Source organism: Pagrus pagrus, assembly GCF_965226575.1.
Source record: "Pagrus pagrus genome assembly, chromosome: 13".
Taxonomy (NCBI): Eukaryota; Metazoa; Chordata; class Actinopteri; order Spariformes; family Sparidae; genus Pagrus; species Pagrus pagrus.
Genome location: NC_140197.1, coordinates 29,660,646 through 29,681,240, shown reverse-complemented (window position 1 = coordinate 29,681,240; position 20,595 = coordinate 29,660,646). Strand labels below are relative to the sequence as shown.

Sequence of the window (20,595 nt, the reverse complement as noted above, 5' to 3'; positions counted from 1 at the left end):
GCAAGGACCATTGTTTTTTTGTTGATTCAGCTGACCCCTTTGGACAAAAGACTATAATGGTGAATCAAAGTAAACTTCTTTTTAGTACCATACCACCAGTGTATTGTGTTGCAGAGATATCTACTGAAGTTAGCATGCTAATCCACTATCCTCTGTCTGTCCTGTCTTGTAATGCCACTTTTTACCTCAAGAGCTGATGGTGAGTTACTGCAGTGTCAGTCCAACATGAGAGGATGAGGATGAAGCACCACGTTTCACAGCAGAGAAAGAAGTAACAGAAAAAGAAGCAAAACAGCCTCACATTGTTGTTTCCACTGCTGGAGACAGCTCCTGGTCAGTAAACGTACATATAGCATCTTTAAAGGTAGGGAAGGCAATTCTGGAGAAAGATAGTTGATTCTTGGGTCTCATTCCTCGGTCATCGAATACCAATGCTTTGGGTTAAAATCAGAACCCGGATAAGTCAGAATCTGACCCGGTGACAGGCATCAAAATGTCTACAGGGATTATGCAAAAATAGCCAGTGTTCTTGCTGATAGTGTTATGTAACAGTACACTTAAAAGTTCCTTGTACTTTAAAACAAAATACATAAATTTAACCTTTTACTGTTCTGCAGGGACCAGCTGTTTGTCTCTTAATCTGAATCACAAACTTTCACAAAGTACATGTGTACAAGGTTATTTATAGAGATTCTGGGCTGAGATTGCAGGTAGGCATGTGGCTCTCGCTCTCAGCCTCGGCTGTTTGGAGAGGTTTGGAAAGGTTAGTCCTCATGATGTGACTGTTTGAACAGATATTTCTCCCCCGCAATATTAATAATACAAGTACACGCACACTGCACAATCCTATCTCCCAGTGGCAGATTATTATAATAGCTGAAGCTTTTTTTTCTTTCAGCCACTCCTGGCAAAGTCAAACTAACACAAGGGAGAAGAGTGTGACTGAAGAAGTTGCTCTGACCAATATTTGCTCTTCTTTTGCTCATGTTAAAGTTGTGACATTTTGAAAAAGACTCAAAGTGAGACCACATGTTTAAAGAAGAAGCTCTCACTGACAGTCTGTGTATTCTCTGTCATCAGTGTTGTTTGACTAACAAACATTTAAGATGTGCTTATCCCCCTCTAGTGGGTGACATATGGTGGAAGCAGCTTCTTTACAGAATTGGCTGCATTTGACAGAGGATGCATTCAAAAATAACTGCTGGGTCTTTATCACTCAATCACATCATTTTTCTTTCCTTGTGGTTTATTCCGGTGAACCTTCACTCTGCTGACACCTGCACGGTTTGATAAACTGAACAGGTAATAATGCAAATACCCACATCTGCATGTTGAGCCTGCACATATGTTATCTGCTGCTGTAAGTTGAATATTGTTGATAAGGTGAATAGGATTTTCTGCAAACATTGACACTTCCTGCTCAGTATGTATGGCATCCGCAGACTCAGTGATGAGAATACGAGCGCATTTTAATGCGCACACACTCGGCTCAGTATAATATGTATATTGTAATCTCACACATTGGATTTTCCTCTCATTTATTTTCTTGTTCCTTTCAAAAAACTCCATGCACAGCCATCAACTCTAAGTATATTATTTGTATTATAATTTTTATGCATTTCTATTTCAATGTCATTTCTCTGCAGTGTCAATACAACTCGAATTCTCCCTCTCCTCATTTTCTGATATTGACCGTATGCATTGTGAAATCAGTTAAATAAAGAAAAAGGGCCTCTATTGACGAGTCGCTGCAGAGGTGTCAAGTCCTCCAACTGATTCCTGATCCAGCTCATTAACGTGAGGCTGCAGCGGTAAATACATCTGGCTGAGGAGTGAGGTCTCATCGGCGCAGTGTTTAATGATGGCTTTTATATTCTGGGCATGATGCCTCTGCTGCAGCTGTTTAACAATGTGCACCTGTCCCGTCTTCTGCTACATGATCAATACACTCGTCCATGCATCTGCAGCCCGCTGCGTCGCCGTTCACATGCTGATAAACTCGTCCTCCCCTGTGTCATTATCAGTAAAACTGCTGACCGTCCAGCTCTTTCTAGGACACTTTCCGATATTACACCATGCTCCCAGAGCCATTTAGTAATCCATGACCTCTATTGACCTCTATTGGTAGGAATTATAGGAAAACTGATAAGACATTTCCATAAACCAGCCTCCCACTTTGGCTCATGTCTCACAGCCAGCTACTCTATAATTGACAAAAGCAGAGTCACAAGAGAAGCGGGTGATTCAGTGTTTAAATGAGTGAAGCAGCTAATTAGAGCAACGAACCAACAGAGACCTCCAGTGAGGATCTGCAGCATCACCACACTAAATGACTCTGTAGTGCTGTATCAATACTTGTTCTCATGCTTGGTTTGAGAGCTGAAACGTGTTGCGACTCTCTTAATGCCGTTCTTCATGTCCTCCGAAGAAAAACGCCTAAATACAGGATGTTTAACTGACGTGTGAATTATGACTCAGTGAGGCTGTCAGTCTGGATTTAGACTTATTGTAACGAGAGATGCAGCGATTGCAGTTTTCTCGGCTGATTCTGATTTTCCAATTATTTTTAAAAGTCTGACCTGCCGATTCCCATTTGGGCCAATTCTCATTTTCTTTCTAAGAACTTTAATCGATAGCATATGAACCATTCGTACATTCATAATAAACATTGACAGTCCGATAGGCTTGACTCTTAAATTATCTCCACAGTTGCACCAGGTAACAGGACCTCCTCTCACTCTCACTTAAACAAGTTTCAAAATAAAGTGCTCTGTTACATGACAGAGCTTTTTATGTACAAATAAAATCCAACTGGAAATTAAGTTCTTACTGTGAAATGATTCTTAAAGATACTCCAAGGAACTTTAATTTTTTGTTGATTCTGGCGGCCCCTTTCGTAAAAAGATCACGATGGTGAAACAAAGTTGTTGATTGGTGCCGTACCGCCAGACCACAGAGCAGCTCTTATCCTCAATTCATCCTCAGCACTCCACCATAAAAAATGGTTTTATTTTTATGACTTATCCAACCCCAATTAGTTGGAATCTGACCCAATAACAGGCTTTAAAAAGAACTACAATAACTTTACAGAAATCTCACTGATGGTCTGGTCTGCTTATGCAGGTCATGTAGAGCCGTCAGTATTAAATTGAGGCTGTTTCAGAACCGGTTACAATGTCCTTGTAGTACATTTAACATACCCATATGTACATTAAAAGGGTTATTAGTTGCTGTAATTGTTCCCTCTGTCGATTCAGGCTGCAAAGAGCTCCCTCTCTAAAGCCATTTCAGTCCACAAATCCACAGTCCTTGTTTTGTGTAAAAATGTTTTGTGAAGGTCAGCTGAAGTTAATATGAATCTTCAGCAGGCTGAGTTGGGGAAAGCAAATGGGCCTTTTTCCAAAAGTTGGTGTCTTTTAGTTCATAATTTCCTCTTTGAGCTTTAGTGGACGGTGGATGAGAGAGGCTGACACAAGGACAGAATTTTATACTAAAGTGAGGACAGCAACCAATGATTATTTTTCATTGCCTGAGACGTATTTTCAGGATGAATCAAGTAACATTTAGTCCAAAAAAATGTGAAAAATGCTTCACATTACTTCTTCTGTCCGACCAACAGTCCCAAAACCCAAAGACTCGAAGAAGGACAAAGAAAAGCAGCAAATCCTCAAATTTAAGGAGCTGGAACCAGACAGTGTTTGACATATTTGCTTGAAAAATGACTTAAATGCTTAATCGATTGTCCAAATAGTTGGCGACCTATTTTAGTCCGATCGACAGCTTGATACCGCTCGATACTGAGCTCCTGTCTGTGCAGGAAACCTGAGAGACGTTTTTTTTTGGTCAGTGTGTTCAACTGTCAGTACTTTTGTAGCTGCTAACTGAATCTTTTTAGTTTCTCTCGTTTAGTTTGCTCTTTCAAAGATCTGCTGTGTTTTACTGTTTCATCGCGTTCACTTTCAGCTGTTTCAGGAGTCGTGTTTAGTTACTGCTGCTGAAAACATGTTTTCCTGTAATGCTGCTTCATAATAAAAGCTTGTAAATGGCTAATTAACAGGAGGCCTTTATTGTGAAATAAATAAGTTATCGGAAATTAAACTAGTTTGTAGCTGAATTTGCGGAGCTACTTTGTTAGTGGTGATTCTTCGATAGTACTGCAGGGGTCGAGACAAGCGCGATACTAGTTTTAAGACACACCTTCAAGCAGGTAGCTTCTTGAACATATGTTTTTAGGATACGTTAAAAAGTACAGTAGACTTGATTAACCCTTAAAATTCAGCAGCTGACCCAAGTAGTTGTCCAGTCATCTGTATCTTTGTGTCAACATCAACTCCTTGTAGATGTGTTTTAGATGATTTATGCTGTGATGATCTGCTGTGTTCATTTCAGTATTGAGTTTGAGATGCAGCTTGCTATAAATAATCCATGCATTCATTTTCAGAATATAAGCCTCATAAATATGAGATTTACTGCACGACTATTGAATTATTTTAAATTTACATCAGTGTTCCCAGTAAATTTGTGACCCCCTGAATTAGGATCAATATTTTCTGAGCTTGATGGATATTTATGTGATACTTCTAGGTTTAACAATAAGAACAAAAAAGTTTGCTTTCACTTGTACAAATATGTTTAGCTAAGCACTGATTTAAAAAATACAGCAGTGCTAATCTCTTTAAATCCACAACCATTTAACTAATCTGTAGATTCATCAGCATCAGAAGTACAGTGTGAGCAAAAAGAGGTGACAAGCCAGAAAAAAATCTGCACACAAAAATACCCACAGTGTGACACAGTTGGCGCGTGTCCACAGGTTTGAGTCAATGTCAAGTCAGAAGTATTTTGTGTATTTAGTTTCCCTTCGAGCTGTAGCGCATCCAAAGCTCCTCTCTGCTGGTCCGAATGTGATTCATCTCAAATATCCTGTGACCCATCTCCGATAAACAGAACAATATCTGGAGCCAAAATCACAGATAAATCTGGGACCCGGCGACTATCTGTGACCCTCTCCTGCAGGTCCTGACCGATCATGTGGGGAAAGCTGAATCAGACTATCTTAAGCCAGAGCATCATCATAAATAAAGCTACATCTCACGCTATCTCCGTTATCCTTATCTGATCTTCCAACATTTGCTCAGAATGCAGAAGACACAAGACAAATTGAAACAAAGCCAAATTTAGCTCTCAGCTTATAATTCATCCATGATTTGTGTGGCTGCTCTCCGCCGGTCCTCTAAAACATTTGAACAGCTTATAACATTAGTTATAGGCCAATACAGAGTCCCAACAAACACGGCGTCAGCTTTGTTAGACTTCTACTCAAACACATTAAGACAACAACTGGTCTTTATATTCATGAGGCTGGGTCTGGCACAGCTCCACATGCACTGGCTCTGAGTAATGGAAATGGAGTTAATTAACAGCACTAGACCAGTTTCTCAATCACAAAAGTCCAGATAAGAAACATTAGACTGTACTGTTCTGCAAGGCCCGGAGAAAGAGTACAAACAAATGTTGGTTTTAATTTCCAACAAAGAAATAATAGCAGCGTCAAAAGCAATGGGATGTTGGGATTTTTGTTTAGTTTGTCGGTTCAAGGTCACTTCTTTAATTTTAACAGTTGAAATATCAGATTGAAACTCCAGATAAGTGTTAAAGTGTCTTCTGAAATGTTGGTGCAGACGTCACGACCCCAAGAGGATGAATCCTGATGACTTTAGCATGCCACAAACATTAGGCAACATTTCCTCTTATCCTGAGCTGAGGATAAATCTTTTTGATTTAGGTAACGTAACAATTTTAGCCAATATTATCAGCCAGTATTGGCCTATCACAGATAAATCAGTATCAGCTTACATGTTGTTCAGTATGACAACTTTCTTGCTTGTGGTAATAATGATTATTAAGTTCCCAGTGAGGTTAACTGCTTCATTTCATGTTGATGACAATAAAATGTGTCGTTAAATGTCATTTCTCTGTTAAATATCCTCCTACCTTTGTATCAACATGATCTCCAGAAATCAATTATCGGTCATGCTGTCGTTTTATTATAGTTTTAACTGTATTTGTCAGTATATGGAGAAAAATATAGGCCAGAATAGATAAAACAAGGGATGAAACTACTGTATTTGATGGTGGATAATAATATAATTTTTGGTTTTCAGTCCATTAGTTCTTGTACTTGTTGTGTGTATTCGTTCTTGGTCTTGCGTCCAGTCTCAAGACAACTTTTACTCGGTCTTGTCTTAGTCTCAGACAAAGAGGACTTTGGATTTCCTCCATAATATCTGGACTTAATGACGGTTTGTATCAAAAGACAGGAGTTTCCCAAAAAACATGATGCATACATAAATGAATACGTCAATTGACTCAGAAAAAACGACATATATGACCATTGTCAAATCAAGACACATAAATATGTGTCGTAATAAGCTGCTTGCTCAGTGTGTGTGTGTATGTGTTGATTTTTCCGATGAAGACGGGCTGAAATAAGAGAGATGTCAAGCTGCATGTTAGCTGCTTAGATGCGGAGACATTTAGGTAACAAATACCGAAGCCAGAGCTGAATTTAGTCGGCCTCTATGGGACAGCAGAGCGCACAAACAACTCCTGCATTCGTGCCATTAAGTTTGCAAATATCAAATTAAATATTAATGAAGAAAAAAAAATCACACTCCTCTGTGTGTGCCCACATTCCCAGAACCTCACGAATCATTGTTTATTTCAGTCACAATCTGACACTGGTAGGGAAACGCCTGCTTTTAATGTGTTGTGCCGCCCCTCACTATAGATCACCTGCCAATCACGGCTGTGATCACTTGACTCACTCACTGTGGCTGGACTGAAGCATGTAGGGAACTGGCTAATTGTCCTTGAAGTGACAGTCTGTAGAAATGTGCATTGAGAAGTTAGATGTATTTGCCAAGGCAGGCTGGTCCACTCTACGTGATACGAAGTGAAGTTGCAGTGATACGACCATGCAGACAATCTTGGTCATACTTTAAATGCTTTTATGCAATGAAGAAGACACAAACGTCCTTTGAGAATATTCTAATACACTGTCAAACACACATAGCAGTTGGTACAGTGTCTGTGAAGGTCACGGTGGACTGATACTGTCCAGAAGATGCTTTGAAACTAAATAATCTGACCAGTACTGTCACAGCTATTTCATTATTGATTTTCGCAAACGCTTTACTCACACTACAGTCAATGCTTAAATAAAACTACCAAGTATAGTAGAAGTCTTACTTTGAGTAAAAAATGTCTCATTACACTGAATATGAGAGACGAAGACAGCATTTCAGTGAGATAAAGGGGTTTTGTTTTCAGACAACTCTCACTTGTTCTACTGGCAGATTTTTTACTTATTGCATAGAAGCAAGAAACACCCTGTATTCATTGTTTTTATGCCTTGTGCATTGTGTTTTCCATCCATCTTTCCGTCCCAGTCTTGTGAACGCGATATCTCAGAAATTCAGTACAAACAACCACCACCAGACGCGGAGGAACTGATTAGAGTTTGGTGGCCAAGAGTCGGAGGTCAGAGTCACTGTGATGTTTTTGGCCATAACTCAAGAACTCAAACAATAATTCATATACAATTTTGCACAAATGTCTAAAAGGGATAAAATGATGACGTTACGAGATTTGATATCAAACAGGTCAGAGGTTAAATGCACTGTGACGTCATGATGCTCTGCTAAAAATTTTCAGGACCGGAGCGTGCAGGCAGACGACCGTGAGGCGGTAATACTAGTTTTAATTTATTGTTGAAGTGGCATTTTGTCTCATCCAATCAGCCTTTTTAAATTCAGTTTATTGTTGAAGGGAAACATAATACTTGTAAAGCATGAAATAAATTCCTAATAATTTAGAACAAGCCAGTATAACTCAGAGTTAATGTGCTCGTATGTGGCTCTCATGTAGAGAGGTGATGACTGTCTAACACACTGACACATCAACTATAATTCACATCAGACACCTGTGTCTGCTTTTCTTTGGCTCATTTGGTCAAAATATCTGTGGTTGCTCCATTTTCTGAAGGTCAGGTTTCATAATTCCTGATTCCTGCGGTGAGTGACTCCTGAGCAGCTCGGCTCAGCGTTCCCCCTGTTGGCCATCTCTAAACCTGTCTGCTGATTTACTGCTCCATTCTTTATGGTATACTTCTCTGTACAAATGGCAGGCTCACGCTGTCACATGAAAAAGTGTACGAGCGAGCCGGTGTCCAGCAGCGTTTCCTGCTGAGGTGCACCCAAAGCTAAACCATGATGGAGGCTTTTCAGTCCAAACCACATGTGATTTATCCGTCCCTGCTGACCCCTGGAGACAGAGGGACGTGAAACAGATTCACTCAGTGATATTGGCTTCTGTCACAGACTTCTGCCTTTAGCACTGCAGACATATTTAAGACATGCGCGGCTCTACATTAACTACACACGACAAGTGATTGATCGGCCACAGGATGGAAAACTGTCCTGGAGAAATCCCAATAAATCTGACGTGATCTTTACCGCTGTGTCTGAGGAAGAGCAGGGGGGTTATAAGTGAAGAGTGTCCTGAAATGTCTTGTAAATTTTCACACACTGCAAGAGGAATCAATTGAAGGGTATTCAGGCCTTTGGCTGGTGTCTGTGTGCATTAAAGGATTTAAATATTCAGGAGGGAAGTGGAGCTGAACTGAGCAGTTGGATTTTCTGATTCTATAGTATCTGAGGGGCCGTGATCAGCAGGTTTTAAATGCCACAGCAGATGGAAAGCGATGCAGTTGTGCTTTATTACAGTTCTGTCTTTGAAATCCCATCGAGCGCTGAAGCAAAGCAGCTCCCTGTGACTGCGATCACGTGACACAGCTCGAGTCTTTTGTGTAGCTTTACGTTAAACAATCAAAACGCATTTAAAAAGATTGATACCGCAGTAAATGAATCAACGCGGTTCGAACGAGATCATCATTTACAACAAAATGCCAAACACGATTTTTTTCCCCCCAAGGACACGGGTCCATGTGCCCGCTCGTCATTGGACAGATGTTTGATATATATCTCTCCCCTTTGCTTTATCACATTTATTGCGAGTGCAACGCTCCATCAGACGGCTTTGTCAGCACGCCGTGTAGCGAGATTGAACAGATTGTATGTGCAAGTGTTTGGAGGGTAATAATCTTTGCCAGATTACAGTACAGTGGTGTTGCGAATGTAATCCATTTTGCAATAACACATGGGTGGATGTTTACCTGTGGCTTACGGGCCTCCACACGCAGCTCTGATATTAATATTCCTACTTTGACCCTGCAGGCTGACCCGGCTATAAACCCGTGTCGGTTAGGTGAGCAGGAGGACCTCGGTCGGTCTTTGGCGGCCCCCGCGCTCAGCGTCATGCGCGTCCGTATGTGGAGCAGGGATCAGTGTAAGACCCTGGTTAAGCTGAAACCGTGGCTGCCCGTGCAGAACCAGACCACCCCCCCCTCCGCCCCTGCCACCGGTCCAGCTGTCGCCGGCCTGCTCTCCCAGTTGACTCTGTGACTGCTGGCCACACATACAGCTGATCTCTGACATGCACACACACATACACATGCTCTAATCCACATATGAGCATACCACTTTGTTTTTAATCTATTCTGTGTGCTTGTGTGTGTTCCTGTGGTCCTATCAGTGCAGTAAATTGCAATTCTTCTTCTGCCCTTCCTGCTAATGTGTTTAAAGCATGTAGGAAATAAACCCAACTCAAATCAGTTTAAAGGGCCAGTTCACCCAAAAGCACACTGCTTATTCTCAGTGGTATCCTATCAAGCAGAGTAGCTCTTCAATATGTCTGTATCTTTAGATGGTTTGTTTTCTGTGCGCTTATTTGGGACTCTGCTGCTTTTAATCGCCGAACATACGACACATACAGGATTTGAACTTCCTTTAGACAGAATGAACATGCAAGAGTCTCCTTTCTGGATTAAAAACTCTGTTTTTGTTGTCAACTTTCCTATTTATTTTTTTTGCACACACCATGTGAAATACCTCTTCTCTACCTGGCTTATTTCTCGAACCGTTTACTCTTGTCTTTCCCCTAAATTGGTGCCGTAAAGGCTTAAAAAGTCGGACCAGTTAAAATAGAAATGCTCTATCAAAATTATAATAATACTCAATAATTTAAGTTAAAGGTACTGAATGTTGGATTCAGACCCAGACCGCTCACCCTGCTGTATTGTCTATTTTACACTAAATGGGACCATAATTTTCAAAATGAACATCGTGCTGTGTTGAAGAAGACTTGAAACTAGAGAATGAGACCATAAACTCATTAGGAAACTGTTCACTGAGGTAATTAATCAAGTGAGAAGTGGGGGTCATATTCTCATAAGCTTACATTCAATCAGTGGAGGCGCCCCCTGCTGGACTTTAGAGAGAATGCAGGTTTTAGGAACTTCAGTCCCCCACACAAATCACACATTTTTACTAAAAGGGATATCGATTTTAGCTTTTCCACAGCCTCTATCACACAGTCGAGTTCCCTCAACTCTTCAAAGTTTCAATATTACATTTTTGGCCCTGAGGACAGAAGAATACCAAAACTCATAAAAACACATAACAACATAAAAAAATATATCAGATTTTCTCAGCTCACTGGATGGTAAATTACTGACCAAAACACCAAAAACAAAAAATCTGCCGTGAACCGCTTGTGGTACATTACAAGGTAATTTTGTATGCTGACATCACAAATATTGAACAGTGATTTAATAAAAAGAAATTTAAAGTTAGTAGAATCAGAAGAAAGATCAAGGTCATCTGTTTCCACAATCTGTAAAACCTGAGTGACTGACAGAGCCGGTCCCTCTAATTGCAGCTCAAACATGTAAAACTGCTCCATGGAAAGCAATCAGAGCGTGTCGTAAACAACTCTGGCTTTTATGGTTTTCTCTCGAGATGATGTATTGATTTTTTTTTTCCTGCAATAAAGAGTCTCCGGGAAAGTGAAAACAATTCTTCATCTTTTGGGAAGGGTGTTTATGCAACTCCTGGAGCCAGTCTGGTGCCAAAAGTTGTGCCTGTTTTTAGAGCGTCTCTCTAGGTCTGTTGAGCATTTTGCATGTGTTTGTTAGGTGACAACGGAGAGTGACAACACCGATGGGAGAGGGAGGGAGGAGGCATGTGACAAGAAAGCCAGAAAAAAACCTGAAGCACGTCAGAGTCACACTCTGCCAACTGAGCCACCAGGACGCCCTGTGTCACTTTTTGTTAGACTGTCGTGAGAGTATCCAGCCTGATTTCCTTAGCTTCATCACGCAAAGTCAATTTGCTCTTTCTGTGTGGACGCTGAGAGCCGTCTCACCCCTCCTCGCTTTGCAGGCATCATTTCTAAGGTTATCGTTGTCATCATCTCTCACGGAGACGCTCCCCACCGTGTCACTGCTCAGGGCTAATTGTGAAAAATTAAGCGGCACACATGCAGCTGTGAATAGAACGCAATTAGGCTAATCAATTTCCCGTATTACAAATTACATATGCACCCATCCACGCCACACATGCACAAACACTCAGGTTGCTGTCGGTATCCACAAGAGGCAGAAGAATGACAGGGAAAGAGAGGAGATGGCCCCCTCCCCGGCCCACGGCGTGTCAGTTTTCCTTCTCAACAGGGACAGGACGTTAGACGAGGTGCAAGCGGCGCTGCGCCATGAATATAAATGGGCCCGGAGTCTCTGTTGTGCCCGTGAGCGCAGCCATAAACTTGGGGAAGGGGGAGCAACACAGGCTGCCAGACTTCTTCTGCCCCGAGTTTAAGATCTCATCAGATAGCTTGCATAGTGTGAGAGCACCCCGAGGACTTGTGCATCTGCGGTATCGAAACACAGATCTGTGCTTGAACACGTACAAGTGGCCTGTCAGGTCTCTATAAATTGGCGGGAAAACGGGTCACGTGGTGATGCAGCATTGCCTGATCCGGAGTGAAATTTACTACCCCTCTCTCATGACCTTGGATAAATTGCTCTGATATCCTGCAACCTCCGTCCCTCCCCTGCAGTAAATGTTTTACTGCCCTGGATGCTCGTGACTGGCTGTCAATCAGTGCAATATCCATTTGAAGCAGTTGTCTCAGCGAGCATGCCCAACATATTTTTCAAAATCTCTTTGGCCGGTTCTCCTAACGCACATTTCCCCCTTTTCTGTCTTTCCCGTGTCCTGTCAGCCTCCTCCCGTCCCTCTCTCTCCTCTGTGTCTGCAGAGACACTGAAGATGGCGTGAGGTCTGGTGTTTTAACAATTGATTAAGCAGATCGGCTCTAAGTGTTCGTGGAGGAGCTGGACAGCTGACAAAGCAGCTGCTAACCCTGAGATACAAACCCAGAGGTCGTTTCAGTCTGCCTGCAGGCTGCAAAAGCATGTGAAGTTGCTACAGCAGCACATGCAACACGGCAGGTCATCATTTTCCCTGAAAGTCCTGAAGAAGGAGAATCATTTTAAAAGATGTGTCTTCAGGAATTTAACACTTGAGATGTCTCTTTTGGGTTTGTGGCGTTTTTTGGTGATGACATATACTTGTTCTGCACTCAGGACACTTAATCAGACAAAGGAGGTGAAGGGAACTCACTGTCAACTGCTTAGCATTGCTCAATTGCCCGTGGGAAGTAAAATGCCTCGCCAGGCTAGTAGATCTAGCAACACGCTTCCCTAATCGGACAAGTGGTAAAAAAAAAAAATTAAACGCGTCATTTTTCAAGAGCTGATGGTGGAAATAGCTTCCTTCTCATGTCTGTTGAGAGCACTGTGTCCTTCTGATTCATTCAAGATTAAAGATAACAATTAATTTTAGTCTAATAAATAAAACAAAGTAGATTTCTGACTTTACCAACCGAGCAAACAAAACACGAAACACATTACCTGACATAACATAACATAGCCCTGACATTTGAATGGAAGCAGTAGCGAGACAGGAGAGATGAACTTGCAGTGTTGGTGTGACACTTTGACCTTTAACTACCCAACAAAAGGTGCAGCTAAGAGACTGCATCGCCGCTGTGGCTGTCTGACTGTGTCAAGGCTGTGTGTTGACTACTAAAGCCACTTGTCTTTGCTGTGCCTGAGGTGTCAACTAGTCCTGAATAATTCGATTTTAGTCTGAATAAACAGAGTTACGATAGTTAAAGTTCAAAACACAAAAGCCAGTCTATACAGTATTTAAACGCAGAAGTTTCTTAATACTTTCATCCGGCTTTTATTGTGAAACTACTGCAGGAAGTGTTGACAAACCTGGTGAGGTTTGCTCAGAAATGCTTAATTTGTTGTGTAGTTAATCTTAAAACTACATAGAACATCAATACATTAAATCAATTCATTTTTTTGATTGAAACACTTCTGACAGGACAGCAGATCAGCAAACAGAAATAAATAATATGTGCCTGCGTTCTGTATTTTTAAGGGTAACTCGTAGTTCAAAGCCTTTTGTGGCTGCATAGGAAGCTGCATGTAATCTGATAAATTGCCTCCAGTGATGTCATGACTCATTGGCTAAGTTGCATTGTGGGTACTGTAGGCACCAAGGTTTGGAAAGCAGTCCACTAACACTGTTGGTCTCATGGACATTCAGAAAACAAATGGTCAACATTAATACAGCGAATACAGAACTATCACCATTCTTCTTCCACACTTTCTTCTTCCTTTTCAAAACCTGCCGCCTACGTTACCCACAATGCAACTTAGCCACTGAGTTGGTGGAGTTATCCTTTAAGTTCAGTTTGGTTTTGGCTCATGAGCAAAAAGAATGAAAAAGACGGAGAGACACGGGGGAAATAGTCGGATGTAGGTCAGGAGCTTTTTTAAAGTTTCCCTCCTGCATGTTGATTTCCTGCGGATGTAACGTTACAGCCGATCACAGCCGATCAGTTCTGTCTGTAAGGATTGATCAGTATCAATACACAGGACTGATACTCCTTCATGCCACGCTGTAACCAATACATGTGTTAAACAAGGCGCGCTTAACTTCAGCTGGATTAGTGGTGACGAGCGGACGACGTTGGAAATGTTGGAGAAATCCTCGATACTCACACGTTAAGACGTACAAACCTGAGTGTGTGTGTGTGTGTGTGTGTGTGTGTGTGTGTGTGTGTGTGTGTGTTTGGGATTAGTCTAGCATCTGTTTGAAACAAATCTGCTTTATCACTGAATGTATCAGCTGTGTTATTGATCAGGCTCCTCCTTCAGCCTGACGTCCAGTATCAGCTCCCTCCATCATGGCTGTGTGTGGGTGTGTTACCTTGTGTGTGTTACCTTGTGTGTGTGTGCGCTTGTGTGTGAGTCCTCCTGTCACATGTTGCCTCGTCACGCACATGCACACACAATCACACACACACACACACACACACACACACACACACACACACACACACACACACACACACTCTGACAGATGCATGGGGGGTTCATATTGCGCTCACATGCATACCAGTACATCCAATTACTGAAACTAGGATATGGTTGGCATAACATAATGAACAGCCATTTTTCACCTGCCTAACTGGCGCCACGCTGTTCCCGCCATCTCATTCCACTCTCATTCACACTCAGGTGGAGGAAAAGAACATTTTATCCACACAGAGTCAAACCTCCGCCTGTGGGACGGATGATTTTCACCAAAGTTATTACCAATAAGGCTTATTTAACGACACTCACTGCTGATGTCAGACTCATTTTCAACCAAACCACAGAAATAAATGAAAGTTTTCTGCCTCATTTTCAAGCATCAGTTCAGCCAAATTACAAAAAAAGGACATATTTCCTCATTAACCACAAAGCTGCGAGTACCACAGATGAAATTTCAACCACCTTCATCATGTTGGGGTGGAGGCAGAAATCTCAGAGACTGATATCTCCAACAGGAGCACATGAAACCAACAGCTGCTCCCATCTTTGGATTTGTCAAACGATCAACAAGAAGTAGGACAGAAGAAAGAAGAAGAAAAGACAGTATTATCCAAAATGTTTTAGTACTTCAGGCTAAAAGAAACCTTTCAAATAAACAACCAGAGAAGGAAACGTCTCAGCACGTTTTCTGAAAGTTTACAGATACAGACCAACGGCGCAGTACCGCCTGTAGTCATCGGGGGGTGGTGTAGCAGTGCAGCCAAGAGTTCAAGCAAGACATGACCGCAGGACAAGAGGAAGAAGTTTTAAAAATGGCGGAGAGGCCCTGCGAGTTGGTGAGAAGTTCATCATCTGTATGATGTAACTTCGCCCGGGCACAGAGACAAACGGTTACTACAGAACAGCTGGGAGGAGACGGGACGGATGGATTTGACTCTGAGCTGCCATCTAGTGGTTTGTTACCATCCATGCCGACGTGAAGGACGCACAGAAGTATTTGGGCTTTGACGGTTATAACTTTTGAAACAGTCGTATCTATTTCTGGAGCATAAGTGAGCCTCAAGTAGGTAATGCTTGGCTTTGAAAAAGAGTGGGAACCATTGTTGTGTTGACTCTTTCTGAGGAGCCACGAGAACAATCTCAGGGGTCATTAAATGATTAACAGATTAGGTAATTAGAAAAAATACGTATTTAAAAACCAGAGGCACCTCAAAAAGAAAAGAAAACATTTCCAGTGAGGAAGGAAATATTAAAAAGCGACCACCATGTCTTCATCAGAGCTTCAAAATGTGTATTTATTTCTTTGTTTCCTTGTTTTTAATATTTGCTCCAGTAGCTGCTTTTTAAAATTTGAATCATTAGATATTATTTACTTAAAAAATCATCTATGACTGGGAATCTATGCTCTAAAGAAATTACATCCAACCCTTTCTGCCTTCATCCTTTAAACACAGGTAACGTAGATTCATACATCTCAGATTGTTTCATTAAAATGGTTTTTAAAGGTTTAAATATCCAGAATTTCCCACAAAAAAGCCCAAATAAGAGACCAATCATTAAAAAATGCCAATATGTTTTGACCTCTAGTTCTTCATCAGTGCTCCAGAGTATGTATTTATTTCTTTGTTGACTTATTTATCAGATTTTGTTGCAATTTGTGCTTTTTTATTATGAATCATTTGATAATGTTTTAGTCTGAGAGTTCAACACAACTGGTCGACTTTGCTTCCTCTGAAACCAAAAGGTTTTGGGAAACTGTGCTCAAGGTTGTCTTGTCACAGGTTGTATATGTCAGTCAGCTGTGAGTAGATTCATGCTTCTCAGGTTGTTTCGAGTTTTCAGAGGTCAGAAGAGGTAAAACTAAAACAAAAAGAACATTGTATCTAAACGCAGCAAGAATATATTTGATTTTTCTTTCCTCTGCTCCTGTCAATCATCTTGTGACCTCTCAGATTCATCTCGTGACCCTTTGAGAAGTCCCCGACCCTTACTTTGGGAACCACTGTCGTAGAAACAACTGAAGAGGGACGGCTGAGAGAAACACCTGCAGTCAGTGTCACTAAATATCCTGCTGTTGATGATCGTTTTGACCCTTAGTCGTACTCTGCATCGATAAAGTAAGCGAATCCTCGGTGAGCTGCGTGGCCAGACACCACTACAGAGAATAGAAAGCAGATACAGTATGTTTATTCTGTTTCCAGTGTAAGCCGGCCCTTCAAATCAAACTGTGGCTGCTGGCCAGAGAGGTGGAAAGAGACGGGTTGAGTTCTTGAAAAGCCAAACGAATCCCAGTGGATTCCTCGTCTCACTGCACCACTGATTTGAACCAATCAAATACACAAACCTTCCTCTGACGTGTGACCTTTTATCGCTCTCGTTTTGCAAGCTTTGTGCAGTCTGTGACATAATGATCTAACTGTTACCCCGAGATAACGAGGCAGTCATTCAGTCACTTATTCAGGATGATCTGATCAGTTGTTCTGGATGAATTCCTCCGTGTGCAGACGGCTTCCTCACACTTTGTAATGAGGAAACACGTTGCTGATAAATATATCTTTGTTCTCGTTCTGCCCTGCTGCTCTTGTTTCCCTCTTATCTTTTTTATTTATTGTCTCGTGTGTGATTGTTTCTCTCGGTCGTCAGTGTGAGTATCGCGTCGTTAATTTGCTCTACATTTCAGTGAGTCACTTTCGGCTGAGAGAACTGAGCTGTCAGTTTACCAATTCAGGTCTCATTCTCACGCCTGTTTTGTATTCATGGAGCCAAAGTGCCAGAACGGATCCTTCAATAATTACAGGAACCTCTCATTCTCACACATCCTGAAAAGTCACTCTTCAGTGGCAGTTCAATTTCCCATGCAGCATCAGCAGCAGCAGCAACAGCAGGAGCAGCGGCGGCGGCGGCGGCACTATCCCAGGTCCGGCGGGCAGGTATCAAAGCCCCTCTCAGCTGCTCTAACTGTTTACAATGACGCATCGATCCGCTCTGCCTAATCCCCCGGCAGCTCAGTGAGTTAAAGCAACAGTTACAGCCACCACACACACCTACAAGAGGCACAAAAGCCAAACACAGCGTGCCGTCTGATCCCCCCCGACAAGGATCCTGCCGAGTGCTGCTTTTGATCTGATCCTCTGCGCTCTGATAATTCCTCTATTGACAGTTAGAAGACAGGAGGAGGAGGAGGAGGAGGAAGGAGGAGTGGGATGCTACTTAAAAACTACAACACACTTCCCAACACAATAAAAAGCAGCAAGAAAGCATTTCCATACTTGTTCACACTCAGTTTTTTAAAAGTGAAAAGGAGCACTTGAGGGTAGCTTCTACCTTTAAACAGACAAAACGCTCAGTGAGGTGATGAAGGTGATGCGTTACCTGTGATGGCAATCCACATCCAGCCCTGGCTCGTCACCACTCATCCCGTGTCTGCAGCTTCAGCTGTCCTGTCCCCGTTTCTCTTTTTTTCTCCACTCCTCTCCTTTCTCTTCCTTCTTCCTCTCCCCTTTGGCCCTCTTCTTCTCTTCCTCTCCCTCCCTCGTCCTCTCCCTCCCTCCTTTCCTCTTTCTCTCCCTGCACTTGTTTGAGTCTATTTCAGTGGCAGCAACAGAGGAGCCCGCTGCGACGGTGGCATGGTTTCCAGCACTTTGGCAGAAGGTCACATTATCACTCGCTGGTAAAAAAAAAGGGGGGTGGGAGGGAGAGAAGAAGAAGAGGTGGAGGAGGCGGAGGAGGATGAGCGGAGTGATGGAGGGAGATCGAAGTGAGCAGGTGCCGGAGGAGGAGGAGGAGGAGGAGGAGGAAAAGGAGAAACAAAACAAATCGTAGCTGTCCGCAGGTGCACTGGTGCTCCTGGCGAAATGTTCCAGGTTACAATGAAAGTTGAGACAGCTACCTCAGAAGAGGCTTTTTAGGTAAGACGTCCCAGAATGCTTTGAGGAGAAACCCGTGAGCGTGCATATTTGTGTGTAAAGCAGTTGCCTTTTTTAAGGTCTTCAGCAGCTGCTCACCTCTGGGGAAAAGATAATTCCTTCTCTTGGCTGGAGAATGAGACTTCAGAAAAGCTCTGAAAGCTGCCAGAAACTTACACCATGCTATGTATCGGCACAGAGCAAATCCTCAACGTTCAGTCTCGTCCTTCTCCGTCAATGCCCCGCTTCGTAAAGACACATGTACTCCATCTTTGGCTGAGACACCTGTCCACACTGTGAGTCCCATCTATCACAGATTCAGCAGGGTGACCCTGGTCTTCATTTCCCAGCCTCCCTTCTTCGCCCTCCTCTGGTGCGAGCGGCGCTCTCGTGGCCGCTCCATCAAAATAAGACTCGAAGATTTGATCCAGCTGCCCGGGACGAGGATGTCAGCGAGCGGCGACAGATGGCCGGGGCAGGGGGACAGATGCGAGTCAGCCGCTGGAGTTTTCTTCCGATATCTCTGTCTTTGCTGGGATCTGCCCCCTGCCTCTCCTTGAAACACACCTTGTTCGTTGTAATCTTCAGTTAACTGCACTTGTTGTCCTGTTTGTCTTTTTTTTCTTTTCCCACCTGAGCCCCTCCTTCCCCCATCAGCAGAGCTTTCACTCTGGCTTCACTGGCCGGCTGTAATCCTGATTCCTACACTCCATGTCACAGGAAGGGCTTGTGAGCTCTAATCATTATGTAGTAAGGATTTATCCTCTCATTCTCCCTCCCTCCGCTCTGTTTCCCTCCCTCCACCCATCCCGTCTATTTCCCTCCCTCTGCTGCCGGAGCACCGGCCGCCTTACAACTCTCAACATACTACAGCCTCTTTTCCACCGTATAATGCATCATCTCTCCTCACTCCTCTCCTCGACTCAATCATTTGTCAGTTCATCCTTTTTATTATTTTTTATTTCCTGGCGTCTCCCGCTCCGCTGCGTGTCTTCTCCGTCCTGCTGCAGCTCACATCAACAGGTTTGTCCTTGAAATGTTCTCTGGGACAAACAGAGTCGACGCTCGTCTTCTCCTTCCTTTCTTTCAGCTTTAACTATGAGCTGTGTGTGATTGTATACAGACAGTGCACATGGATGTGTATGTGTACGCATGTGCGGTATTTATTTACAGTACAGTTATATGTACATATGCAGGCATACATTAGAGGCTGACCATCTGGCAGATTTTAGCGTATCAGGGATTGCCTCAGTATCAGCGACGTGTCGGCTCATACGAACGAGAACTCTCAGCACTGAAATGCGAAAGATTTGATTGAGTTAGTTAAGAAACAGTGTTGTTGCCATAACATCGTTTGTCCACCAGAGAGCACAGACAAGTTTGTCCCACTCAGTACATACACATGGCCAAAAGTATGTGGACGGCCGAACGTGTGATCGTAAAACCACAGGCTTTATTCTGCTGCTGTCCCCACCTCCTCTCATCTGGTTTCAGGCTTTTCACCAGATTGTTAGGCTGCTGCAGGGATTTGCTCTGATTCACATTCAGGGAACATCAGTGAGCAGAGCTCGAGACTAGCGGCATCGGTGCTGAAGTCGGCAGGAGCAGAACTAGTTAGCTGTTAGCAGCCAGGAGGCAGCAGAGTCGTGCTGTTTGTTTGTCTAACAGAGCTAAACACACAGCAGGACTGAGTTTCTGCTCAAAGGATCATGAAGCGTAAAACAGTGAATTGCAGTTTAATGTGACAACACAACAAGTTTACTTCGAGTTTTACTTCTTTCACTTTTACTGACGGTTGGCAAACCATTGAGGAAAATTCTCGAAGTTGTCCTCTGTATTCCTGTTACTATTACTGTATGTAGCCTAATAATTAAAAGCTTGACTACGCTCCCTGATGTCTTTCTGAGCAGGTTCCACAAATTAATATCATGTTTTCTATCATTTCGTCCTGATAAATGTCCTTCTTTCTTCCTCGTACCTGTTGTAGTCTGTCAGTACGTGTTAAGGTCGTCCTCACATTGTTTGCACAAAGCTGGAAGAAGACTATCATCTTAAATATAGTTGCATTCTGTAGTCTTAGTGTCCAATAATGAAATGATTTGTGGTTGGATTGGTGCATAGACTCGTGTTCTCACTGATACCCATTCCAGCATTGGGGGCTACATTGGAGACATTTCTGATGCTGGTGTCCGTGTCGGAAAACAACCCTGATTCAGTTTCATGTTTGAATTCGTGCACATCCATCTTTTCTCCTGCTGTCATTTGTAATCTGAGTCTACATGAAGTCTACTTGACTGAGCCTTTTAGCAGAAAATGATGAAAAAAAAAGAAAATGTC

At 42.7% G+C, this 20,595-nt stretch overlaps 1 protein-coding gene across 1 annotated transcript in view; it reads right to left on the bottom strand.

Moving 5' to 3' along the window:
* Nucleotides 1-19,011, bottom strand: part of grin2ca (glutamate receptor, ionotropic, N-methyl D-aspartate 2Ca) — a 71,007-nt gene extending 51,996 nt beyond the window's left edge. Inside the window, exon 1 of the mRNA XM_084371959.1 lies at nt 17,726-19,011. The gene's annotated coding sequence lies outside the window, so the exon portion shown is untranslated. The remainder of the gene's footprint in view (nt 1-17,725) is intronic.
* Between the last annotated feature and the right edge of the window lie 1,584 nt (nt 19,012-20,595).